Source organism: Lynx canadensis, chromosome B4 (genome assembly GCF_007474595.2).
Source record: "Lynx canadensis isolate LIC74 chromosome B4, mLynCan4.pri.v2, whole genome shotgun sequence".
NCBI classification, from domain to species: Eukaryota; Metazoa; Chordata; class Mammalia; order Carnivora; family Felidae; genus Lynx; species Lynx canadensis.
The window spans coordinates 116236178-116243527 of NC_044309.1; the positions used below are offsets into that span (position 1 = coordinate 116236178).

The 7350-nt window shown below is 36.2% G+C and overlaps 1 pseudogene; it reads left to right on the plus strand.

Moving 5' to 3' along the window:
- The first annotated feature begins 5728 nt into the window (after nt 1–5728).
- LOC115518511 lies at nt 5729–5976 on the plus strand (annotated as a pseudogene).
- The last annotated feature ends 1374 nt before the right edge of the window (nt 5977–7350 follow it).

Below are 7350 nucleotides of genomic sequence, written 5' to 3' on the forward strand. Positions count from 1 at the left end.
CATGCCCTCAGGATAAGGTGATTATAGATTAATAATGAGGATGTTTTCTCAGAGGGATATAGAAACTCAATATCGAATATTCTTTTGATTAACATTTAAAGATACTGTTAAACCAAATTCTATCATACATTTAAATTTAAATGCTTTTTTTCTAATGTTTAACACAAGAACACAGAGATGTATTCTTAACACATATAGAAAATTTGGAGAATCTAAATAATGAGTTAGAAAACCATAAAAGACTCTTTATGATAGAGAACAACCCAGGGTTGATGGGGAGAAGTGGATGGGGGATGGGCTAAATGGGTGATGGGTATTAAGGAGGGTACTTGTTGTGTTGAGCCCTGGGTATTATACGTAAGTGATGAATCACTAAATTCTACTCCTGAAAACAATATTACGCTATATGTAACTAAGTAGAATTTAAATAAACATTTGAAGAAAAAAATGTATAATGGATTAGAAAAACAGAAGTTATGTATGAATTTCTGGTTGTGCTAAATTATTATAAACATTTGCCTGCTTGGGGCAGAATTATCTCATTTCTTGTCTTTCTAGCTTCAGCAAAAACCCACCAGAGAATCACGCTTATAGCTGCGACAGTTCATGATCTATCTTAACAATAGGACTTAATGATTCTGTTTAGTAAATAACAGCTCATATGGCACTTGTAACATGTATGGGTTATGAAGATGACACCCAAGAGGAATTCAGAGGCTAGTGGGTATGCATGGTTTAGTGAAAGATGGCACTTGACAAAATACTTCAAGTTCAGCTGGTGGTAGAGGAAAGCCATTTGAGAATTAAGTTCAACAGAAGTATAAAAACTGGGTTAATTTAGGTTTGCCATTATTGGGTGAATCTAAAGTATAGGATTCCATGTTCTAGCATGAAAGGAATTATTTTTGAAGTAGTAAATAAATCTATCTATGAAGTGAAATGAGACTGTTCTTTTGAGTGGCAAGATGATTTCTAATTTCCCAACAAAAATAAAGAAAAAGGGGACCTGGCTGTCTCAGTCAGTAGTTCATGTGACTCTTGGTCTTGGGATTGTGAGTTCAAGTCCCACACTGGACATAGAGCTTATATTAAAAAAAAAAAAAAAAAGAGGGGCACGTGGGTGGCTCAGTCGGTTGAGCGTCTGACTTCAGCTCCACTTCGGCTCAGGTCGTGATCTCACAGCTCCTGAGTTCGAGCCCCACGTTGGGCTCTGTGCTGACAGCTCAGAGCCTGGAGCCTGCTTTGGAGTCTGTGTCCCCCTCTCTCTCTGTCCCTAACCCACTCGCATTCTGTCTCTGTCTCTCTCAAAAATAAATAAACATTAAAAAAATTAAAAAAAAAAGAAAAGAAAGAAAAATGAAGAAAAGATCTTACGAGTGGAAAAGCAATATTTACCTCCGTATACTGAAGGTTTGAAACACTTTTTTTTACTTTTCCTACGGAAGCACTTGCATTAGTGTGTTTGCCATAAGGGGGTGCTCTGGGCTAATAATTTTTAGCAAACAGCTATCTTTTCTGCTCCGCTACCTGAAAAAAAAGCAAACATAGATTTGTTAATTCTGTTAATTCTGAGGGTTAGTATAACTAACCCTCAAAAGGTGTCAATTTAAATTAAAAACGTGAAAAGAATGTTGAAAACTGTTTAAAATGTAAATAGCCAGTGTCTGGCTTCAAAGGAAAAGACAGACATTGGAAGATGTATTTTTTTTTTTTTTTTTTTTTTTTTTTTTTGTAGACCCTTGTTACCTTTTAAGGGATTTGATTCACAATAAACCAAAGCTGCACCTGAGTTCTGCTAGGTTGGAAAATGAAAACCATATCTCAGGGATTAGCATTTGCTGTTTCCTTTAGGTTTTTTTTTTTTTTTGTTTTGTTTTTTTTGCAGCATTACTTTCACTATGTCTTTGGCCAATGCTGTGGTGATATAGTTGAAATTGCTTTCTTCCAAAGTTGTGTCAGTGTTTTGTGTTAGTTTATTCTTAAGGCAGGGGGTTAGGAACCAAGAATTTCACAATAGTTTCACTGTCACCCCTGTAGTATTTGTTGATCAATTCTTAGGTTCTATTCTTGCCTCTCTAAGGTTGGTGAGGTGGGGGTTGAGGCAGTGAGGAGGAGACTCCCTTCTGTATTCAGACTGGAAGGGAGAATCAGAGGCAATCATAGTAGCTCTTCCAAGTATAGAATGCTGTGAAGGGGAACTAAAGAGTCAAGGTCACAAACAGGACATTTAGAGAAATGGCTACAACATCTGGTGGCCAGAATGGAGGGTCCTCACTGTTTTGGTCTAAGTAACTCATAGGGTTCTGCTGCAGATGTCTGTTGACATTGGCTCCTTCCTGCCTGGGTGGCAAATGGCCATGGCATATAGCAGAAGGATAAAGAGAAATGTTACATATTTGAATATGAAAGATTATATAGTCCCTAAACTCATCTCCTTAGGCAAAAACAGGAGAGGCCTTTTTAGTCCTGTTTATGACCATTTAACTCTCTATATGCAAAAGGGAAATTTAGCTGAGGATTTGTATAGTATAACTTGGGAGATTTTCTTAAAAGTTTATTTATTTTGAGAGCGAGAAAGAGTGAGTGGGGGAGGGAGAGAGAGAGAGAGAGAGAGAGAACCCCAAACAGATTCCACACTGACAGTGTGGAGTAGGATGTGGGGCTCGAACTCAGCAACTGTGAGATCATGCCCAAGCCAAAACCAAGAAAGAGCTTGCGGCCTAACTGACTGAGACACTCAGGCACACCTTAATTTGGGAGATTTTATTTGAGAATAATGTCCAGACATCAGTCTTTAGTGCACTCTTTATACACTACATTAAGTGAAAAAAAAAATATATATATATATATTCATATCATCTATATTTTTATTTACTTATTTTTAAAAAACATCTATATTTAAAAAATACATTTTCCTTAAACATGTTTTAGGTTCTGCTTTCCAAATTGGTTGCCTTTATGGCTTTTCTTTCTAGAGGTGATGCAGAGGAAAGAGGAAAATGAAGACTTTTGAGTAAAGGAAAATGTACACAAGCTTTCCCCTCCACTTATTTTGATATTTAAAATTATATTTTTCTTGTTCTTTTCTAATCATAGAAAAAATAACCCAATCTTTTCTTAGACTCTTGATTATAATAGAACAGCCTAAGGAAAAGATTTTCTTTAAGAGTCTAATATTAGACACCATCAGAGATTACCAAACGGCCAAGAACTAAAACAGAAGGAAAATGTTCTCCAAGATTTGTTTTTGTTTTTTCATTTTTCTCGTGGCCTTCCCATCTATAAGTTTAAAAGATTTAAGGTTTAAAGTAAGCCATAAACTCCATATGGCTGATAGTTGTCTCATACATTTTGTGAGCTGATGAAGCATCTGAAGGGGGATGTGCAGTCACTAGACTAGCTTCTGACCTGCACACACATTTTTTTTTTCATTAATCCTTTGCACAGAACAGATGCTCTGGGTGCAGTTTTAGGCCAGAAGAATGTCCAAAATATGTGGGTGTGAATTTGGCCAAAGGGTTAGTTGAATGTGGAGCACAGATACCAGCCTGGAAACAGGTCACATTTTAATGAAAAATGCACATTCAGCATGGCATTGTGTTTTTCAAAGAGGTGGTTCCCAGCCATGGAGAACACAAGGGAGAAATAGGCATTCATGTGGAACTGCTTTAAAACAGAATTCTTGTGTATCCTGGCTGGTGGGGCAGGGCTCTAGTACCCCTTGGGAAATGAGATAATGGAATTTTGCTAGGCATAATTGAGTTTTTTGGAGCATCAGTCGTAATTCTTCAAAAAGAAAAAGAAACCTTTATAATTGAATAAAGGAAAGACTTCATAATTATGACTGGCTATGCTAGAAAAAAATCTTTCTGAGAGGGGCAAAGGTGTTGTCCCATTCACATGCTGAGAATGTGACTAAGCAGAGAAACAGAATTTTCCTTGCCTCACTAAAAAAAAAGAATAGTGAAGAAAAAAAGTGGCCAAAAAATCTCTACATGTTAAAGAGTGAAATATAGAACTCACTTAGATATATGTTTTACTAGAAGTGATTTTATTTCCTCTCAAGAAATGTGTGTGTGTGTGTGTGTGTGTGTGTGTGTGTGTGTGTGAATTTTAAACCATTTGAAATGAACTGTAAGTACACAGGCAACATAATTAAGGTTACTTTTAAGAATGAGAGAAATATAGGAATATTAGACTCAATCACTTTTAAAATAGGAACAAAATGCTATTTGCTAGTGTTAACAAATAGATATTTAATTTTATGTCATTATTATGATTAGTTGTGGATGGCATGCAAAAGCAGCAATGAAAAATAGGTTCTCAAAAAACAAATACATTAATGGAGGTATTATATGTGAAGTAAAGAAGGTGATGGTTTATTCTACTTTCTGCTGGTCAGTTAGGATGATGAGGGGATATGAAATTAGGACATCAAGAAGAATGAAAGAATCTTAGTGTTATTTAGTGTGAAGAAGGCAAGATTAGAAAAGTCAACAGGAGGAAGAAGGTTGCTTCTGGGTGGAACTCCAAGTCGAATTTTGTTCAGTAAATGGAAAAAGTACAGAGCAGTCAAATTCAATATTGAGTCTTCAAATTAGTTGACCATTGGGCAATAATGTTGCAGAGAAGATTCAAGTATGAAGGTGCCATGACAATAGGATAGAGTCTATGAGATAGAGATATGGCCTCAATTCTGCCCAAACCTTGAGGGTAAAACACGTCTCAAAACTCTATTTATTTACAAAGATAGCAAAAATAAAGAGTTAAATGTGCATAATCTTTAGGTATAAAATAAATGTTATAAAATATTTTACTTCTTAAGTGTTTGTTGAATTGAATTACATTAAATGTTATAAATCTAGGAATATTTTTTATCCGTTGTTTTATTTTCAATATAGTTTAAGCCTATTTTCTATACTATAAGTTAGGCAAGTTAGATATCTGTTTTAGATAGAAAAACCCATGGGGCACCTGGGTGGCTCGGTCGGTTGGGCGTCCGACTTCGGCTCAGGTCATGATCTCGCGGTCTGTGAGTTCGAGCCCCGCGTCGGGCTCTGTGCTAACAGCTCAGAACCTAGAGCCTGTTTCAGATTCTGTATCTCCCTCTCTCTGACCTTCCCCCATTCATGCTCTGTCTCTCTCTGTCTCAAAAATGAATAAACGTTAAAAAATTTAGATAGAAAAACCCATTTCCACATTTCAGCCTCATATTACTACAACTAACAATTTAAAGAAATCAACTCTTTTGAGTTTTAGCAACTTTTGGAATAAACTGAACCCCTTCTTGTTGCCTTCTCTATGAGCTGAAAGCAATTGAGTTAAGGGCTAGAAGTTTCCTACACCTACATTAAAAGAAAAGAAAGAAACAACTCAGAAGAATTTCTTCTTGCTCTGGAATATTGGTGCTGGAACAATTGGGTATCTATATGAAATAAAAAGAAATTGAGTTCTACTTCATAACATAGACAAAAATCAATACCAGGTAGATTCATGACTTGGGTATGAAAGTCAAAACTATAAAGCTGTTAGGAGATAATATAGCAGAATACCTCAAGGGTAGTAAATGATTTATAAACAAGTCACAGAAGGCATTAAACATAAAGGGAAAATTGACTACCCCCAAATTGTCAAGACAGCCCCAGGAACCTCTTCAGACCTGCTTTCTGCACCCAGCTCTCAGGTGAGCTCAGGAAAACGGCTCCCAGCCCTGCCCTCCAGCTGTGTCATGAAGAGAGTGACTTGGGGCCTTCTCTTCACACTGGCAGGGCTGCCTGCCTTGGATGCCAAAGTCCCTTCTACTATGACAGGGAAAGCCTGCAGGTGGGTGGGATGATTTTTGGAGGGCTCCTGTGCATTGCTGGAATCTTGATCGCCATGAATGGAAAATGCAAATATAAGTACAATCAGAAGCACAGCCCCTTACCTGAGAAAGCCACCCCACTCATCACTCCAGGCTCTGCCAGTACTTGCTGAGCACACGGCCAGCTTCGTGGCACTCTTGGTAGCAGCTCCAATGCTGTTCTCTCCCCACTTGGAGGCTTTACCCTTCATGATGGCCTTTCTCTCCAAGGGTGGGCCTTTAGGCTCCCTTCTGATCAAGAGGCTGTCCTAAAATTTTTTTTTTAAAGTGCCAAAAGACAGTACAAAAAGAAAAGGCACAGAATAGAAGATTTTTGCAACCTGTAACATCAATCAAGTACATACTAGTATCCAGAATAAAGAACTTCTTAAAAAAAAAAAAAGACTACCCTATAGAAAAAAGGGCAAGAAAAGTGAAGGGCATTTCACCATTTCATAATAAGGGATATCTAAATGGTTGATAAAATATATGAAAAAAGTATTCAGCTTCCTTCCTAATTAGGGTGATTTAGACTAGTGGGATACCAATGTATACATACCAAATTTTTGAAAATTAGAAAAATTTGAGGTTGGTCAGGATAAGAAGCAACAGGAGCTCTCATACACTTCTAGTAACAGTGTAAGTTGGCACAACCACTTTGGAACTTAGTTTGCATTATCAATAAAGCTGAGACACTCATATTCTATGACACAACAATTCTCCTAGGAATATATTGTGTGCTTATGTTTACCAGAGTTCATGTTTAACAGTACTTATAATAACAGCATTGTTCATAATGACCCCCAATGGAAACATTACAAATATCCATTAACTGTGCAAGGGAGGAATAAATTGAAGTATACTTATATCCAGAAATTAAAATGAACAAAGTACAGCTATCAGAAACAATATGGAGAAAAAGAGAGTATGTACAGTATGATTCCATTTCTATAAAGTTCAAAAATAGGCAAAACTAAATTCTTTTATTTGAGGATATACATATGGGTGGTAAAACTAAAGGAGAGCAATCCAGGATCATGACAAAAGTTAAGATAATGCTTAGCTCAAGAGGGATGGGAGAATAAAAAAGGATCTATTCTTCAGAGTTAGCAAGTATTGATGATTTCTAGAAGGAACAAGATATAGAAAGTTCATGAGTTAAAAAGAAAATGTGCCTAAGAGAAGTGATATCTATAAGTAAGTCATTCTCTAGACTTATCAGATTGGTATTTTGAAATGTTTTAGAAGATAAGTTAATATATAAACCTGTTAATATGTATTTATATTTCTGATTCATTTATTACCTGAAATGTTATGAAAGTAGACTATTGATAAAATTGAAAAATTGGCAAAAAAATTGTTTTTCTCTTGATTTTATCTCTGCCCAAATCCTGTGTCTCATTTCTAAATTGTTTAATGAAGATGGTAGTTGCTCTCTTGGCTTAAGGGATTAACTATTCCAGGAATTTGTATTTTAAGAGATTTTTTTAGAAGACTGAAAGTCTTTA